Source organism: Leuresthes tenuis, unplaced genomic scaffold (assembly GCF_036924035.1).
Source record: "Leuresthes tenuis unplaced genomic scaffold, fLeuTen1.0.hap1 SCAF_17, whole genome shotgun sequence".
Classification (NCBI taxonomy): Eukaryota; Metazoa; Chordata; class Actinopteri; order Atheriniformes; family Atherinopsidae; genus Leuresthes; species Leuresthes tenuis.
Genome location: NW_027325371.1, coordinates 21,344,154 through 21,362,097, shown reverse-complemented (window position 1 = coordinate 21,362,097; position 17,944 = coordinate 21,344,154). Strand labels below are relative to the sequence as shown.

Below are 17,944 nucleotides of genomic sequence, written 5' to 3'. Positions count from 1 at the left end.
CTTCCAACAGCACATCGATGACCAAGTTTTTAAAGAAATGTCAGAACGAACAAACAATCGGGAGATGTTGATCACTAGAGGAAGTCTAAAAACCACACCAGAGGAGCTGAAAACCTTCTTTGGCATGTCTATGTACATGGCATGCCTCGGATACCCTAGGATCCGGATGTACTGGGCGGCAAAGACAAGGGTCCCAGTTATAGCTGATGCAATGAGTCGAGACAGATTCTTCAAGATCAGGCAGTCCATCAAAGTCACAAATGATCTTGATGTCTCTGATGAGGAGAAGAAGCGTGATCCCCTCTGGAAGGTGAGACCTCTCTTAAACAGAGCGTCTGTTTAATCTGCCTAGGCCAGGGAAGGCATTTGTAGATGAGCAGATAATTCCATTCACAAGCCGGTGTCCTGTACGACAGTTTGTGCCCGGAAAACCAAACCCCACAGGACTGAAAGTATTTCTCCTTGCCAGTGCCAATGGTCTGGTACTGGAGTTTGAATTGTACAAAGGCAAGAATACGTTCACTGTTGACCAACATCTTGGAATCAGAGGGAATGCAATCTCCAGGTTGGCACAGTCTCTTTCAACAGGAACACACCTGTATTTTGACAGGTATTTCACCTCCATCAAGCTACAGGATAGCTTGAAAACAAATGGTCTCCTGGGTACGGGGACCATTATGAAGAATTGAATCTCTGCACCATGCAAATCAAAGATGTCAGATGACACTAAACAAAAAAACAAAAAACAAGGAAGAGGTAAATCTGAAATGGTTGTTAAAAAACCATCTGAGGTTGCCGTGACAAAGTGGCAGGATAACAAGGCAGTCTTGATGGCCTCCACTGTCCGTGGGATAGAGCCCCAGGACAGTTGCATGAGATGGTCAGCAAAAGAGAAGCTCCATGTTACTGTGCCTCGACCAGCTGTTATAGCTGAATACAACAAAAACATGGGCGGCTTCGATTTGTGCGACCGCATGATCAGCTTCTATCCTATGTCAAGCCGCACAAGAAATGGATCCATACAGTCCTGCATTTTGTTGACCTGGCAGCTGAATCGAGTACAGGTCAGACCACCAAGTCTCTGGAAAACCAGAGAAAGAGAGGCTGCAGTATTTCGACTTCAAGCTGCTGCTGGCTGAGGAGATGATTTCTCAGGCACAGGGAGATCACAAGGCTGACAATGTGGCCAGTGACGATGAAGAGATGAGTACTGATGAAGAGTACATTCCAACAAAGAAGAGGAGGCCTGTTGAACCTCAGCCCAATGCCAATGTCCAAAAATACGGGGCAGTCCATTTGCCAAAGATGGAGGAGGCTGCTCATTCATCACGGTGCAGAAGAGAGGGATGCAAAGGGAAAACATCTGTCAAGTGCATCGAGCATAACATGTTTCTGTGTGTTTCAAAGGCCAAAAAGTGTTTCCTGTTGCACCATTCATGATACGCTGTGATTTGGAGCTGTGTGTGATGCCGTAAATTTGAGTATTCAAACACTGTTGGGTGTTCTGCTAAGTTTAAATTCTTGTTCAAATGTTTATTGTGGGGAGTACCAGTAAGGATATTCCAGTAAATATGTGTTTATTTTGGTGCCATGTTTAACTAACCCTGTTTGGTAGTTTGAAGAGTTGACAGTGAGAAATTGCGATAGTATAGGTCAGACAGAAATGTGCTGATTTCCTCCCTCATGTAAAATAGCCAGATCATTCAGATGTCTTCATCTATTTTAATGTTTATGAAATAAGAAGATTTTTTAAAAGAAATCCACATGAAAATGAATTCGGTATTATAACATTACATTATTACATTTTATATCAAACAAGACCCGATGTCCACCACAAGGGACAGTCCAGAAAAAATAAATAAACAATGCTTTTGAAAAAAAATTGTTGCAGTATGTTTCTTTCAACCGCAATACTTAAATTATCATTAAAATATCAAAAAAGTAAAAACTTTTTTCCTCTTAGTCTCTCATGGCATACTAATAACCATTTGAATGGTAAAGAATCAATGTAAGTAACTAAGATGACTTTATTAAGATTACTTTATTGTCATGTAGTCACACGAAATGACTCTCCGCATCTGACTCATCCAGGTTGGCACCTGTTGAACACACACATGCACGGGGTGACACACTCATGGAGACAGATGCCATACACTGGAGCGGTGGAGCAGCCAATTACAGCGCCCGGGGAGCATGGGGGGTACGGAGCGGCGAGAGTAGGAATGGAAGTTATTGGAGGACCCACTCTAACCACAGAGCCTGATAGGTTGTGGGTACAGTGGGACACGTTACCCCGGCGTTTTTGGATTTGCTACCAAACATACAACTGGTTGCTTAGCAGTCGATAGAAAAAATGTCCTACTCGATTGTAAAGGACGGGGCCGGAGCCCGTAGAAAGAGATATATACGCAGACCGTGTTCTGAAGACATGGCAGCAGTATGTCTGAGTTACCAACGATCTGTTGGCAAACACACTCGTCCCTGGGTGGGCTCGAACCACCAACCTTTCGGTTAACAGCCGAACGCGCTGGCCGATTGCGCCACAGAGACTCAATGGTCAGTGTAATAATTGTGTCTGAAAATCATTATCCTCCCGAGACCCGGCAATTCATTTTTGTCCTCTGTGCAGGACATGAGTCTGAGACCTCTAAGTCAGGCATAACTTATAAAATCTATCTGAGTCCTACTGTCCCTCTCAGAGGACATCCTGGGCTCTGTTTTGCTGCCCCAGTTGTGGGGATGTGGCCAACATATCACATGCACTGTCTTTTGAAAATGGCGGGAATTTCAACGTCCATGTTTTACAGAACCAAGAGAGGTTAGTCGACAATGTTTTGCAGATATCATGTTTCTATTGTTAAAAATCTATTTTTTCTTTAATATCAAAGTCTTTACTTCAATTTAGTAACATTTTTATAAAGACAGTATTTTTAACCCTTTCAAAACATAACTTCTATGTAATGTCCTTTGTAGTGGACATCAGGACTTACTAACCCCCATTTTTAATACATCAGGGAGCAGCGGGCTAAGTGAGGCAGAGAAGATTTTGTTATGAGTTGTGGAGGGAGATTCAGATTTGATGAGATGGATGAGGCCCAGAGAGAGGAGGAAGATGAAAGTTCAGAGGAGGATACTGCAGCTGTTGAGGAGCCTGAGCCTGAGCCCGAAAAAACCCATCGTGTGTTATGGATCAGTAGCAATGTGTAAGCTCGTGTTTTGAAGTTTATTACAGTGTGTAGCAATGGAAATGAGAGCAGTTTTAGTTCACACTCTTGTTCTAACACACACACAGGCACAGTGCACAATCAGTTAAAAACTTGATATGGCAAACTACTGACCATATTGATTTAAATATTCAATAATACATCTGCTGAAAGAGCATTGAACTTATACCTCTCCTTTCTTTATCACTTAAGTTTCAACCCTATTGTGGAAGACAGTAATTCTAATGACAACACTGGACACATCCATCAGAACTGGAAGCCCTCTGACTACTTCCAACAGCACATCGATGACAAAGTTTTTAAGGAAATGTCAGAACGAACAAACAATCGGGAGATGTTGATCACTGGAGGAAGTCTAAAAACCACACCAGAGGAGCTGAAAACCTTCTTTGGCATGTCTATGTACATGGCATGCCTCGGATACCCTAGGATCCGGATGTACTGGGCGGCAAAGACAAGGGTCCCAGTTATAGCTGATGCAATGAGTCGAGACAGATTCTTCAAGATCAGGCAGTCCATCAAAGTCACAAATGATCTTGATGTCTCTGATGAGGAGAAGAAGCGTGATCCCCTCTGGAAGGTGAGACCTCTCTTAAACAGAGTGTCTGTTTAATCTGCCTAGGCCAGGGAAGGCATTTGTAGATGAGCAGATAATTCCATTCACAGGCCGGTGTCCTGTACGACAGTTTTTGCCCGGAAAACCAAACCCCACAGGACTGAAAGTATTTCTCCTTGCCAGTCCCAATGGTCTGGTACTGGAGTTCGAAGTGTACAAAGGCAAGAATACGTTCACTGTTGACCAACAACTTGGAATCAGAGGGAATGCAGTCTCCAGGTTGGCACAGTCTCTTTCAACAGGAACACACCTGTATTTTCACAGGTATTTCACCTCCATCAAGCTACAGGATAGCTTGAAAACAAATGGTCTCCTGGGTACGGGGACCATTATGAAGAATTGAATCTCTGCACCATGCAAATCAAAGATGTCAGATGACACCAAACGAAACAACAAAAAACAAGGAAGAGGTAAATCTGAAATGGTTGTTAAAAAACCATCTGAGGTTGCCGTGACAAAGTGGCAGGATAACAAGGCAGTCTTGATGGCCTCCACTGTCCGTGGGATAGAGCCCCAGGACAGTTGCATGAGATGGTCAGCAAAAGAGAAGCTCCATGTTACTGTGCCTCGACCAGCTGTTGTAGCTGAATACAACAAAAACATGGGCGGCTACGATTTGTGCGACCGCATGATCAGCTTCTATCCTATGTCATGCCGCACAAGAAAATGGATCCGTACAGTCCTGCATTTTGTTGACCTGGCAGCTGGATCGAGTACAGGTCAGACCACCAAGTCTCTGGAAAACCAAAGAAAGAGAGGCTGCAGTATTTCGACTTCAAGCTGCTGCTGGCTGAGGAGATGATTGCTCAGGCACAGGGAGATCACAAGGCTGACAATGTGGCCAGTGACGATGAAGAGATGAGTACTGATGAAGAGTACATTCCAACAAAGAAGAAGAGGCCTGTTGAACCTCAGCCCAATGCCAATGTCCAAAAATACAGGGCGGTCCATGTGCCAAAGATGGAGGAGGCTGCTCATTCATCACGGTGCAGAAGAGAGGGATGCAAAGGAAAAACATCTGTCAAGTGCATCGAGCATAAAATGTTTCTGTGTGTTTCAAAGGCCAAAAACTGTTTCCTGTTGTACCATTCATGATACGCTGTGATTTGGAGCTGTGTGTGATGCCGTAAATTTGAGTATTCAAACATTGTTGGGTGTTCTGCTAAGTTTAAATTCTTGTTCAAATGTTTATTGTGGGGAGTACCAGTAAGGATATTCCAGTAAATATGTGTTTATTTTGGTGCCATGTTTAACTAACCCTGTTTGGTAGTTTGAAGAGTTGACAGTGAGAAATTGTGATAGTATAGGTCAGACAGAAATGTGCTGATTTCCTCCCTCATGTAAAATAGCCAGATCATTCAGATGTCTTCATCTATTTTAATGTTTATGAAATAAGAAGATTTTTTAAAAGAAATCCACATGAAAATGAATTCGGTATTATAACAATACATCATTAAAATATCAAAAAAGCAAAACTTTTTTCCTCTTAGTCTCTCATGGCATACTAATAACCATTTGAATGGTAAAGAATCGATGTAAGTACCTAAGATGACTTTATTAAGATTACTTTATTGTCATGTAGTCACACGAAATGACTCTCCGCATCTGACTCATCCAGGTTGGCACCTGTTGAACACACACATGCACGGGGTGACACACTCATGGAGACAGATGCCATACACTGGAGCGGTGGGGCAGCCAATTACAGCGCCCGGGGAGCATGGGGGGTACGGAGCGGCGAGAGTAGGAATGGAAGTTATTGGAGGACCCACTCTAACCACAGAGCCTGATAGGTTGTGGGTACAGTGGGACACGTTAACCCGGCGGCTTTGGATTTGCTACCAAACATACAACTGGTTGCTTAGCAGTCGATAGAAAAAGCTTCCTACTCGGTTGTAAAGGACGGGGCCGGAGCCCGTAGAAAGAGATATATACGCAGACAATGTTCTGAAGACATGGCAGCAGTATGTCTGAGTTACCAACTATCTGTTGGTAAACACACTCGTCCCTGGGTGGGCTCGAACCACCAACCTTTCGGTTAACAGCCGAACGCGCTGGCCGATTGCGCCACAGAGACTCTGTCAGCAACTTAATCAACAATGCATAATATGAAAACATATCACCGAATTGTTATCACCACAGAGACCATTTCCGTTCATGCCTTCCAGCTGTGTGAGGAGCATTACTGCCATCTACTGGACTGACTATTAAGCTGCTGGAGTTTTTCCTGCCACAGCCTCTCAGGCACTGATAATGGTGCCTTTTTCTCTTCTTCTGTGATTATATTTTCAGAATACTTTACAGAGTCCTCTTAGTCTCTATTCAGATGTTGGTCCTCTCTATCTTTCATCCAGTTTGTTTGTCTCAGTACATGAAGACAGTCTGAGAGTTGAAAAGGTCAGAGGTCAGTCTGGATGTGCAGGAAAAGCAGCCTCATGGAGCTTCAGGGTTCTGTTAAATAACTACTGAAGTTTGCCCTCCTGTTATTGGATTATGTTAAATAAAGACAAGGGAGTATAACCAGCAGAGCTACTGCATGTACTACTACTCCTATCACTTCCATTGCAGCGTAGAGTCCGGTCCCTCCTGAAATGTCTGGCTGTGGACTCTCAGTCGGTCTCTGAGGTTGGGAGTGATCAGCAGCTGCTGTAAAGGACAAAACATGAAGGTGATTTATGGAAATAGAAAACATTTCCCTCATCATTAGTAGCTGTTAGTAATTCTTCATCTGCTGTCAGAGAAACTGTTGTTCTGCCGCATTTTGTCTGTTTTCTCTTCATTTGCTTTGAGTTTTGGATTTTGTGTTGACAGCTGACAGAATAAAATGTTGTGGATACTGTTCATATGTATGAGTCTATATGAACAACAAAACAACACAAACAGAGACAGTTGGTTCTCAGCTACTTTAAACTCTGAGCTGGATAAACTGTGTTAGTTCTGTAGTGGTTCTTCATGGCTAACTACTGGAACATCTGAGCTTTAAATCTCATGTTAACCCTCAGCAGGAAAAAGCTCCAAATGAACAAGAACCAGCAGTAAAAATCTTAAGGAGATTAAATCCACGATGTGAACTCACCAGTGACGCTGAGTCGACATCTTCCAAAGCTGAAGACACAATCAGTCTTCACTTCACACACATACAGACCAGAGTCCTCAGTCCTGAGCCTGGACACATGAAGTCTGATTCGTCCTTCTCTGAGGGCGTCTTTGTCACTCTGGACTCGTCCTGCAAACTGTTCATCCTGAGACTCTGACACCTCAACACCTCCATGAACATGATACAGGAATAAGACTCTGTGATCAGTTATCAGGTTCCAGATGATATACAGGGAGCTCCAGGAGCTGTCAGCTTTGGATGTGAACATCCACTCCAGAGTGATGTTGTGCTCCTCCTCTGCCTGATAGGAGCTCTGTGGCACATTCACTTCAAATGTTGCTGCTGAGGAGACAGAGAGGGAAAGAGAGGAGCAGACACTCTTTCACATGTGATAGCAATAATCTGCATTATCTAAGCAAACACAGAAGATGATCAAAGCAAGGCCGTAACTACCATAGAGGACACCAAGGTCGTGTCCTCGGTATTTAAAAAAAAAATGTTTTGCTTAAATTGTGGTGATTTTATATTTGAATAGCCAAGAGTAGCATGACTGTTTAATAGAACAGTGGCCCAGTTTGGGCAGATGTGCTGCGCGTCATCAACATCATATGGTCTATATGGTAACTACCACACACATGTCGGACTTCAGTCACTGCAAGAGGAGCACATTAAACTAAGAATGTAGGTGGAGAGCAGTTTAAGTGGTAGATGCCTGTGAGAAAAAAATGCATTTTAATGTGGAGATATTTTTTTTGCAGCCCAGCGTACTACTCAGATAGGAAGGACACATCAAATCAAAGTTTAATTTTGGTTAACTCAGTCAGTACCGGTCGTCAATCAATTTCCACCGGTTGAGTCAACATTCATTTTGCGACTGATTGAAAATTAAAAGTTTATTCAGTGTTGATTTCCCAATGTTGGATGCTGAACCTGTTATATATTTCTGCCAGATGCCGGAGCACAACGCAGGAACACTGCACAGAGCAGGTCGTGCCGGATAGGAACTCGTATGCAGAAACAAAATAAAACATCCGGTTAATTTTCAAAATAATAATAATAAATACTTTTCTGTGGTAACTTGCCCTTACTTCATTAGTCACCATAATGGTCCTTCAAAAAGCCTAATTTTTACCTCAAATTTCAAAAGCTCCGCACTGCCCAAGGTTTTTTAAGATTTCTGACACATCTGAAAATATGATGATGAAATGGCGTCTTGTTTTTTATTTCTATCAGTTTAGTATTTGACTGTGTTTATAGATTCAAGAGTTTTATTTGTCACATACATAATCATACATAATACAATGTGCAGTGAAATTTTCTTTTTACCTGCTACCAAGAATTAAGGATAAGAATTTAAATAGAAATATGTTGAATAAAAAAAAACCGTGGCACAGTAATTCCACACAAAACAATAAAATAAGAAAAATGCTTCAGTAAAAGTGTAGGATATTAAAATAAAAGTGTAAAAATTTACAATATTAACAAAATTATTGATGTAAGCATTAAGGTGCAGGTGAGTGAGATAGTCGAGTTTTTTGCATTCTTCACTAAAGGGAAAACAGGATAGGGAGGAAAAGGCTGAGCCAAACCAAGCTCATCTTTGGGCCAAGCAGCAAGAAGAGGAGCAGAGATAAAGGGAGAGCAGGTACTATAAAAGGAAGAGACTATGCCAGACCTGTATACGTTTTAAAAGTCAGCTGTTTAATGCATGATAATTGAAGTATTGTGTAAGATTATAATAGAAATATGTTCAAAAGCTGGTTTTCCTTAAGAAGAGTGAACAGATTAGGCACTATCATCAACATGATAGTGTAATAGGGCTTGGGTATCTATTTTAAATACTGAAGGAAATATGAAGCATTTGTTTACAGTATATTATCCCTCTGTCCCAGGACAATTCATTTTTTTTTATTCCTAATCCATGACCTGATGAAATTCATTCTCCAGTTTTAAATCATTTAGGATGAGGCTGATGTTCTCTGATAACAAACAAAACAAATAAACCTAAAGGTCATTATGATGTTGTTATTGTTTCTTTAAGACTCTGAAAATGGACAGATTTAAATAATGGAATTAAAAAAACTTCCAGGGGAGCCGGCCCCTGAACCCGACTAGAAGTTCTGACTCATGACCTCAGTATTTTTTGGGCCCTGGTGGTAGTCCACTTCCAGCTCCACCTCCACCTCCACGGCCCTTGAAGAAGGCTCCGTACCCCCCATGCTCCCCGGGCGCTGTAATTGGCTGCCCCACCGCTCCAGTGTATGGCATCTGTCTCCATGAGTGTGTGACCCTGTGCATGTGTGTGTTCAACAGGTCCCAACCTGGATGGGTCAAATGCGGAGGAGTAATATTAAATTAAATCATTTTAGTTATTTACATTGATCCTCTATCATTCAAATGGTTATTAGTATGCCATGAGACTAAAGTGAAAGAAAGTTTACCAGTTTTGACAATAATTAAAACCAGATTCATTCTGCGGGAGGCTCCCTGGGGTTATAATTGCAAGACAGTTTCTCCTGAAATGCCTCAAGTCAAGATGAAGCACAGGTCTGCTCCTCAGGCTTTGTGGACTCTTCTTTTATAACAAACCTTTACACAGAAAACTGTGAAAATGTGGTTCCTCCTCTCCAGTACCCCCGAATAGACCTTACCAGGGAGGCTGAGGAGTGTGATGCCGTTATTCCTGTCTGACATACATATTCTTACAATTTGAATTCATTGAAGTCTGTTAAAAATGAGAAATGTGTTTTTATGTCCAATAACGTTCTTTTAAATATTTGATGCTAATGATAAAAGCTCCATGATGTCAGATTTTATGTTCAAAGCAGAACATGTGAAACAGAAAAAAAAGTGAACTTTGACTTAACAGCATACATGTGTAACTGTGCTGTCGACACAGTGATGTAAACACCAGATAAAGAGAGAGAATGAGCTTTTTACTGTCGGACTGTGTTGACTAAAGTGAGGACAGAAAACAACAGACTGAGCGAACAAAGAGAAAATCAGGAGCCTGCAGGGAAATCTTGCCGCACAGCTGAAAGTTTCTCCTTTAAACAGAGAAGTTTCAGTATTTTCCTGTTTTCACCACACTGCTGAATGAGTTCAGGTGTTGATGCTGATCAGTGTTTCCTGAATCTTTCTGTTCTGTTGAAGAGTACTTTTTGTTGTGAATGATGTTGTCAGATTGGTGAATAAAATCTACTCTTTGTTCCACTGTCTTTATATAGAAAGTCCAAGATCTTTAATCCTTCCCCAGGCAAGAGGAAACATGGCTCTGATGAGGCTAAAGAACACGAGCAACAATTTACTAAAAGTTTATTGAACTTTTTGCATCGTTTCATTCCAACAAATTGTCACAGTCTGCTATAGAAGTTTATGTTATGTCAGTTTGTTTAATCATGGTTTCAGTTATGTTCTAGTCCTGTTTTTCCCCTGCCACCTCAGTTCACTCAAGTCACCTGGTTAATTGTTCACAGCTGCACCTCATTCACTGATCACTCCCTCCACAGTATTTAGTCTTCTGGTTTCCTTTCAGTCACGGCAGAATCCTTACCTCACTATCCCTTCATGCTTCCATGACACAGATAAGTCTTGTTTTGCCGATCTCAGTCTTGTTTTGTTTCTCATGGTTTTGTTATTTAATAGTTTAGTGTTTTTGATAATCCGGCTCAGCTGCGTTTTTTTGTTCTTGCTCCTTGTCCCCTTTTTTGTTAATAAACCTTGTTCCGTTAGAAAGAACTGCATCTGGGTCCTACCTCTCCGAACCGTGACACAAATACTCCTGCAGTTAAAGTGTTCCACACATACGTTATCTAACTTTTTAAACAAAATCACATGTATACATATATTTAATTTCTATTGAGAAATGCAGCAGAGCACCAGAGTTTCCTCATGTGTAAGAGGATGGAGGTGAGTTTGATGGGTCAAACACACAAAAAACACCTGAGCAGTCAGATCAAGCAGCTTTAAGCAGCTTGGTGGTTTTACTCTCTTTGGCTCCACTTTCTCAAGATGTCCTCTGCTGCGTCCAGAGTGGAGTCCTCCTGTTAGACACTAATTCATATGCTGATGTACATTCCAGCTGTCGTGACACTAAACAGGGAAACTCATCTTTTAACACCAGTAAAATCTATTCATGGTTCATATATTTTGACCTGTTTTGACTCCCCCTGTAAGCATGTAGTGTTCTAACCCTTCACACTGTGCGGTCAATGCTTGTTCCTTTCAAAAAGGAGTGTATCAACTCTATATAAGCACAGTGCATAAATATGTACAATAAAAGGGGAAATCAAACCCTCAACAATATCAAAAATACCTTATTTGTCTTTGGAAGAATAACTTTTGATGAAAATGACCTTTTAATTGTTTCTTATTTTGATAAAAGAATCCAAACAAATTTGTAATTATTTTTTTTTTACGTTTTATTTGATTTAAACACAATCAATGTAATAATAATTTGTGTAGGATCTTATTCATATTCTTATTTGAATGACACAATAATGCTCTGAACAGTTGTGAGAACAATGCACTGATACTTTCAGTCAGTGCAGTTGTTCAGGATGAAAAGATAGAGCCGTACAAAAGATAGATACATTTGAAGTATTTTTATTGATGTTACTGTAACAGGATGTATAGAGATTTCATTGGGTGACTAGTCTTGTGAGCGAAACTAAACGCTGCTGCTACTTTCTCTCTTGATGTTGTTGTCTTTGTATTGTCGGCGATGTTTAGGCGTCATATATTTTTTGAAGCGCCTCCACATTGAAGGCAGCTCTGGTCTTTCTTCTGAGGGGTTAAACTTGTCCACTGCTTGTTCTGGTGCTGCAAGTTGAAGAGACAAGTCTTCTGTGGCATGTGAGGGGTTTGATGTTGGAGAGTCCTCTGACTGTTTAGAGGCTGGTTCCATTTCGATGACAATGAAAGTTCTTTCATGATTTTGCTTTGGAAGTGGTTCCTGGACAACGATCGGTGATGAAATGTCCTCCGTGTCTTGAGGTTCCTGGATGACTTCCGGCTGGTCGTTCTTTATAATGGTCTCTACCGTCTTTTTGTTTTTGCGCCGACGCTTTTTAGAAGAAACTTTCTCCTTTGGTGGCTCTGAGAAATCTTTTGGTTGTGGGACTAATTCCATTTCGATGTCACTCACCAGCTCTGGGACCACGTCTGGTTGTGGCACTCCAGCCTGATGAGCCAAATCTGATGGAATCACTTCCTGTGAGTCTTCAGAAGCCCTTTCTATTTCCTTTTCTTCCACGGGTTCAGAAATCTTCTCTGGTTCCTGGACAACGAAAGGTGATGAAATGTCCTCCGTGTCCTGATGTTCCTGCATGACTTCAGGCTGGTTCTTTACAATGGTTTCTGGCATCTTTTTGTTCTTGCGCCGACGCTTCTTTGATGTAACGTTCTCTTTTGGTTGCTCAGGGATCCCTTGTGGTTCTGTTTTGTTGACTCCATCCACTTCTGGATTCGATACTTCCACTTGTGAAGCCAGCTCTTCTACAATTATGTTCTTTGGTGGAAGACGTATCTGATCTAAATGGAGTTCTGGGAGGATGTACAGCTCTCTCTCTCTTTTACAACTGACTGATATTCACTTTCAGATACTGGTGGTTTCAGTGTTTCAATCAATTCTGCAATTACGTCATTGCATTCCTTGAGCTCCTGCTCACACTTTTCACGGAGATGACGCTCAGACGTCAAACAGTTTTCCAGGTCCTTCAGTTTTTCCTCAGAAATGGAGCAGCTATTCTCTGCTGCGACTCTTCTGTCTTTTTCTCGTGTTAGAAAGAAATTCTTTTTCAGCAGCTTAGTCCTGACAATATCCATCCGATGGTATAAATAGTTGATCTTGTCCTTATTATGTTGGTAAGATTCCTGTAATTTTTCTGATCCATAATCTTCGTCGGCAGCAGAGGCATTAGAGGGAATCTCCTCAGTTTGTGAAATTGGAAACTTCCACGTGACGCGACGTACTTTGGAGGCCTGGGGATGATCCTGCACAAGCTGGACGTCCTCGGAATGAGGAGTCACAGCCGCAGCAGAGACCTGGGATTGTTCCTTTTCCAACACGTCCAACATTTCTGATCTGTTGGTGGGTTCCTCCAAACTTTCATTACTGCCAAAAGTAATGTTATATTTGTAGGACGCCTGAGATTGTTCTTTTTCAAACGGGTCATTTTCTAGGCTTGATGTTAAAATTTCTCGCCTGTTGCTGGGTTCCTTATAACTTTCATTACTGCCAAATGTAATGTTATATTTGTTGGAGGCCTGGGCTTGTTTGTCGGTTTGTGAATTTGGAAACTTCCACGTGACGCGACGTACTTTGGAGGCCTGGGGATGATCCTGCACCAGCTGGACGTCCTCGGAATGAGGAGTCAAAGCCGCAGCAGAGACCTGGGATGGTTCTTTTTCCTCTTCGTCATTTACTTTTTGAGGAGACGTGGAGTCCTCAGAGGCTTGGCATTGTTCTTTTTCCAACAGGTCATTTTCTGACCTGTTGGTGGGTTCCTCATAACTTTCATTATCGCCAAAAGTAATGGTATATGTGTAAAAATCCTCAGGTAAATCGTCCTCTACCATGTCACACCACTGAAGTGGAGCAGATGATATCTTGGTTTGACTCATTTTGCTTGTTGTTTTTAAGAGTTTGTCAAAATTACTATTTAAGATAGTAATTAAGTGTTGATTTTTTAGACGATGTGAAAACCGTTTGCTGAGACTTTCAAATTTGCTTCGAAAACTGGACGTGTTTCTTCAGATAAACTCCTGACGAACTGTGAAAAAGGAGTGAATATGTCTGGCCTATATAACATTTGTGATGTCAAACAACATCAGTGGTGACATCAATTGTGATGTCAAACAACATCAGTGGTGACATCAATTGTGATGTCATCATCAGTGAAGACCAGAAGAGAGATTTTGATGTCATCAGTGATGATATCACAATTTAGTGATAAGACTAAAAAACAGGAAGACTAAAAAAGAGCAATGGCGTTCCGTTCTCAGCCACCATCTTGTGTGTTGTTTTGCTCTCTTGTTCAGTTTTATGATTATACATTTTTAAGCTTTTTTTCTGTGAAATCTCAAAATATTATTGTCCAGGTCAGTTTTAATGCATTCATTGTATGTTATGGTACTCACGACTGCTTTCTTCATGCCTCCACTGGAAAATTGGACCTCATTGTGTGATGATCTGCAGGTTTGAAGGCCTCTGTTCTGTCTCTCTTCTGGTCTGTGATTCCAACCACAGATTCTGAATGGAATTGAAGTCGGATTCCAGAATGTTGATTTTTGTTCTCTGTTAATCACTTGACGACTTCAGCTGAATACTTCATGTCACTGTCACGTTGGAAGGTCCACTTCTGCCAGTTTTCAGCAACCAGTGTAATGTTTCCCACTAGCAGTGTTTTCCAAGACAGAATAATGTCTGTTTTTAAAATGTTTCCAAAATAAACCTTTTTCCACATTCAAACTGAAGCAGACACCCTTTCCACTTTTAAGATTAGGCTTAAAACTTTCCTTTTTGATAAAGCTTATAGTTAGGGATGGCTCAGGTAATCCTGAAACATCCCATAGTTAAGCTGCTATAGGATTAGACTGCTGGGGTTCATCTGTCACACCTTTCCTCACTTTGCTCTCTTTTTCCCCATTTAGAAAAGCCTCAAAATAAAAGTGATTTTTAGGTGGCTAGAATAGAATAGAATAGAATAGAATAGAAAAATACTTTATTCATCCCCAATGAGGGAAATTCAAATTAGTCAAGTAGCTCATTAAAATATAAATATTTACAATGATTGTATATTAGACAACAACAACAACAATAATGATGATCATAATTATATTATAAATAATAATCAATCATAATAATAATCAATTAAATAAATTTGAGAAGAACATGTCAGCAGTCACTGTTAAAAAGCCTTATGGCTGTGGGGACAAAGGACCTCCTGAACCTCTCAGTCCTGCAGCTCAGTGAGATGAGTCTCTCACTGCAGCTGCTCCTCTGTCCTGCCAGGATGCTGTGGAGAGGATGTTTATTGTACTCCAAAACAGAATATGATTTCCTCCTCATCCGTTGCTCCACCACAGCACCGAGAGGGTCGAGCCTTCTGCCTACCACAGAACAAGCCTTTTTCACTAGTTTGTCCAGGCACCTACAGTTTTTGTCTTAAGTGCAACTCCCCCAGCAGACAACAGCATTGAACAGTGCATTGGAGTGATCAAACATGCATATCATATTGTGGAGTAAGTTTACCAGGCCCCAAAAGTTATAGAATAAAAAAGCATGCTGTCGAAAAATTGAGGCATGCTGTCGAAAATTAAGGCATGCTGTCGACAATTAAGGCATGCTGACGAAGGCATGCTGTCGAAAATTAAGGAATGCTGTCGAAGGATAATATATGGAAAGTACCAACGTTTAGCTCTATGTAAGGACGAGTCAGGCGTTAGGGTCATGGAAAGTACCTAAGGTCAGTATCGAGTCACGCATCAATGCAAACATTGTAAAACAGGAAAAATGGATGTAGAGGGGAAGTCAGGAGTAGGGGGAAGGACTATTGCATGAATAAAGGTTTTAAAAAAGGCATGACAAAGGGCCCTGCCACGGGTAAGCTAATTGATTAAAACATAACGGTGGAAGATTGGGGAAAACACGCCATATGAAAGGAGGGGCCCGGGGAGGAGTGTCCACAGGCCCAACTTGTATAAAAGACGGGCCCGGGCTACTTCTCATGTATGGTCGAATTGTAACTCTGCAATAAAACCATCATTGGACCGCGAACCAGCTGAATCTGTCTCATCTTTGACACTCTGTGACTTCTCATCTTTAACTACTGAGTATAGCACATTAGGTAATTTGGACTCCACAAAAGTCACAACAATTGGCGAGCCAGCTTTCCAGGAGGAAGTGACGACACCGGAAGGCCACGGGCGCTGATTGGAGGCCAGGAACCCCAAAAGGGCCCACATATCCACCAAGAACAGGTGAGATACCAATTCCTTTTTATTTTTTCCAAATTTATGGGGATCCAGCCTCCACCTAAGCTCCAGTGGTCAGAAGGTATTAAAACACTATCCTAAAAACAACCTAGTAACATTGAATGTGCATATGAGCAGAAGTAACAGCTGGTGATCGGTCCACGTATGAATTATTGTGTGAAAATATGACAAGTGTGGGATGGATAAGCTCCAACAATGCATATTTAACCTATTGATCTGTCTATGGGCTGTTATGTCACGTACAGGTCTTGGAGTTGTAAGTTATGTGCTGGTGAGGTATATGAAGGGTGAAGGAGGAAGGTTTAATCAGACAGCCCCACTGACTGTCTGATCAAGAAGGTCGCAGTAAGTCCGTAAAGAAAGCAACAAGAAGACGTGTGGAAACTTTGTAGGATAATCGTGTTTTTGTCTATGTTTTTGATGAAATAATTATATTGGTGACTAAGATGCTAAGGTAAAGCATAAGGATAAAAGTACCGCCTGTGGAGACGTCAACCACCGTGCCTTCTCGAGGGGTGGTCGAAGGCAGGGAAAAAACTGTAGAAAACAGTAAAGTACAGTGAGTACAAAAAATAACTGTTGAAGGAAGAGACTTGCAGTTAACAAAAGGATTGATGTTTTCCAAAAAAGTGTTGTAAAATGTACCTATGTTATTGTTAATGTGTAATTAATTAACAAAGTTAAAGTATAATTGGAATAGTTGCTAAAAGTGCAAACTAGGCATAGATGAAAGGTGTCAATGTTGTAAGAATAGTGCATAAGCATAAATAAATAAGATATGGTCGCTAGAAACGTCGTGGTGTAACGGATTGACACACGATAGGTGATATTATCTCCAAAAGTTCCAATTAAGCATAAAGCAGTGAAAATAATTATTAGTAGAATAACGAAATTGTAACAAAAATTGGGAAATACCAAAGTGCAGATATCAGCTCTGTATTGAGTAGAGCAGGGGCAGTGGGAAAGAAAGCAGGTGTAAGAAAGTAGGTGATAGAAGAAAAAGTTAATAAGTAACCACACTACCCCGGAGATTGCTGTGAACTGCCATAAAACAATGGAGCCAACAAAAGTAAGCAGGAAAATGAGATAACGCCTGCAAAACTAGTCATGGTCATCCATCCAACAAACGGGCGCAAAATTCTCCGATGTATGAAAAGTTGGCACAGGATAACATCTGGTAAAAATCGATGGCCTCTCGAAGGCAGCTTTGATCCAAGATGTTGTGATGAGGTGGAGGAAGAGTTAAGAAATAAAGACAAAAAGTACGATGTAACACACATGAAGACAAAACAGAAGAATGCTGAGCAGAGAGACATCCTGCAGTACTTCAGAGTAGAAGCCAGCAGAAACCCCATGATAAATAAAAACACAGGCCCCAGACCACCACCTTACAACCCTGGTAGAGCGGGACAATTTGTGCAGCTAGAGCAGAACGGAGCAGGGGGAGTAATTACAGGAACAATAAAGATCATAGTAAATGAGGAAGAGGAAGAAGAAGAAGTTAGGCCACCCAGACACAGGAAGGCAGGTGCCTCATCATCATCTCGTTACCACTCAGAAAGTAGGCCACGCAGGCAGAGGGAGACAAGTGAATCATCATCTCATCAGTATGCAGATGAGGGAACACATAAGAAATCAACACACAAGACACAGAGGGAGGTAGATGTAGAGGCAGAACCTAGGAAAACAGGATCTGGGAAGGATAGTTGCAACTGGAAAAAGAAAACAATGTCGGAAGAAGAAAAAGACCAAGCAATGATTGACCGACTAATGACAGAGAGTCAACAGGGTGCGACCGGGCCAATACCGGAAAGGTCAGAAGAACAGGAAAAGGAAGAGGGATCAGAACTTTCGATTGGCAAAGGTGAGGCCAGAGACTCACAGGATGAAGGCGAAGGGTCAGACATACCAGCAGATGATGAAGATGAAGACGAGGAATACGAACAGGAACGTGAGAACCTGAAAAGTCAGTAGGCGTGCGGTAAAGAATGTTCACCACCCCCATGCTCT

The 17,944-nt window shown here is 41.5% G+C and overlaps 2 non-coding genes across 2 annotated transcripts; both read right to left on the bottom strand.

Moving 5' to 3' along the window:
• Window positions 1-2,476: 2,476 nt before the first annotated feature.
• On the bottom strand, window positions 2,477-2,550 carry trnan-guu (transfer RNA asparagine (anticodon GUU)). The gene has a single exon. It is a non-coding gene; the product is annotated as a tRNA-Asn (tRNA).
• Window positions 2,551-5,843: 3,293 nt separating this feature from the next.
• On the bottom strand, window positions 5,844-5,917 carry trnan-guu (transfer RNA asparagine (anticodon GUU)). Its single transcript has one exon. It is a non-coding gene; the product is annotated as a tRNA-Asn (tRNA).
• Window positions 5,918-17,944: the final 12,027 nt, after the last annotated feature.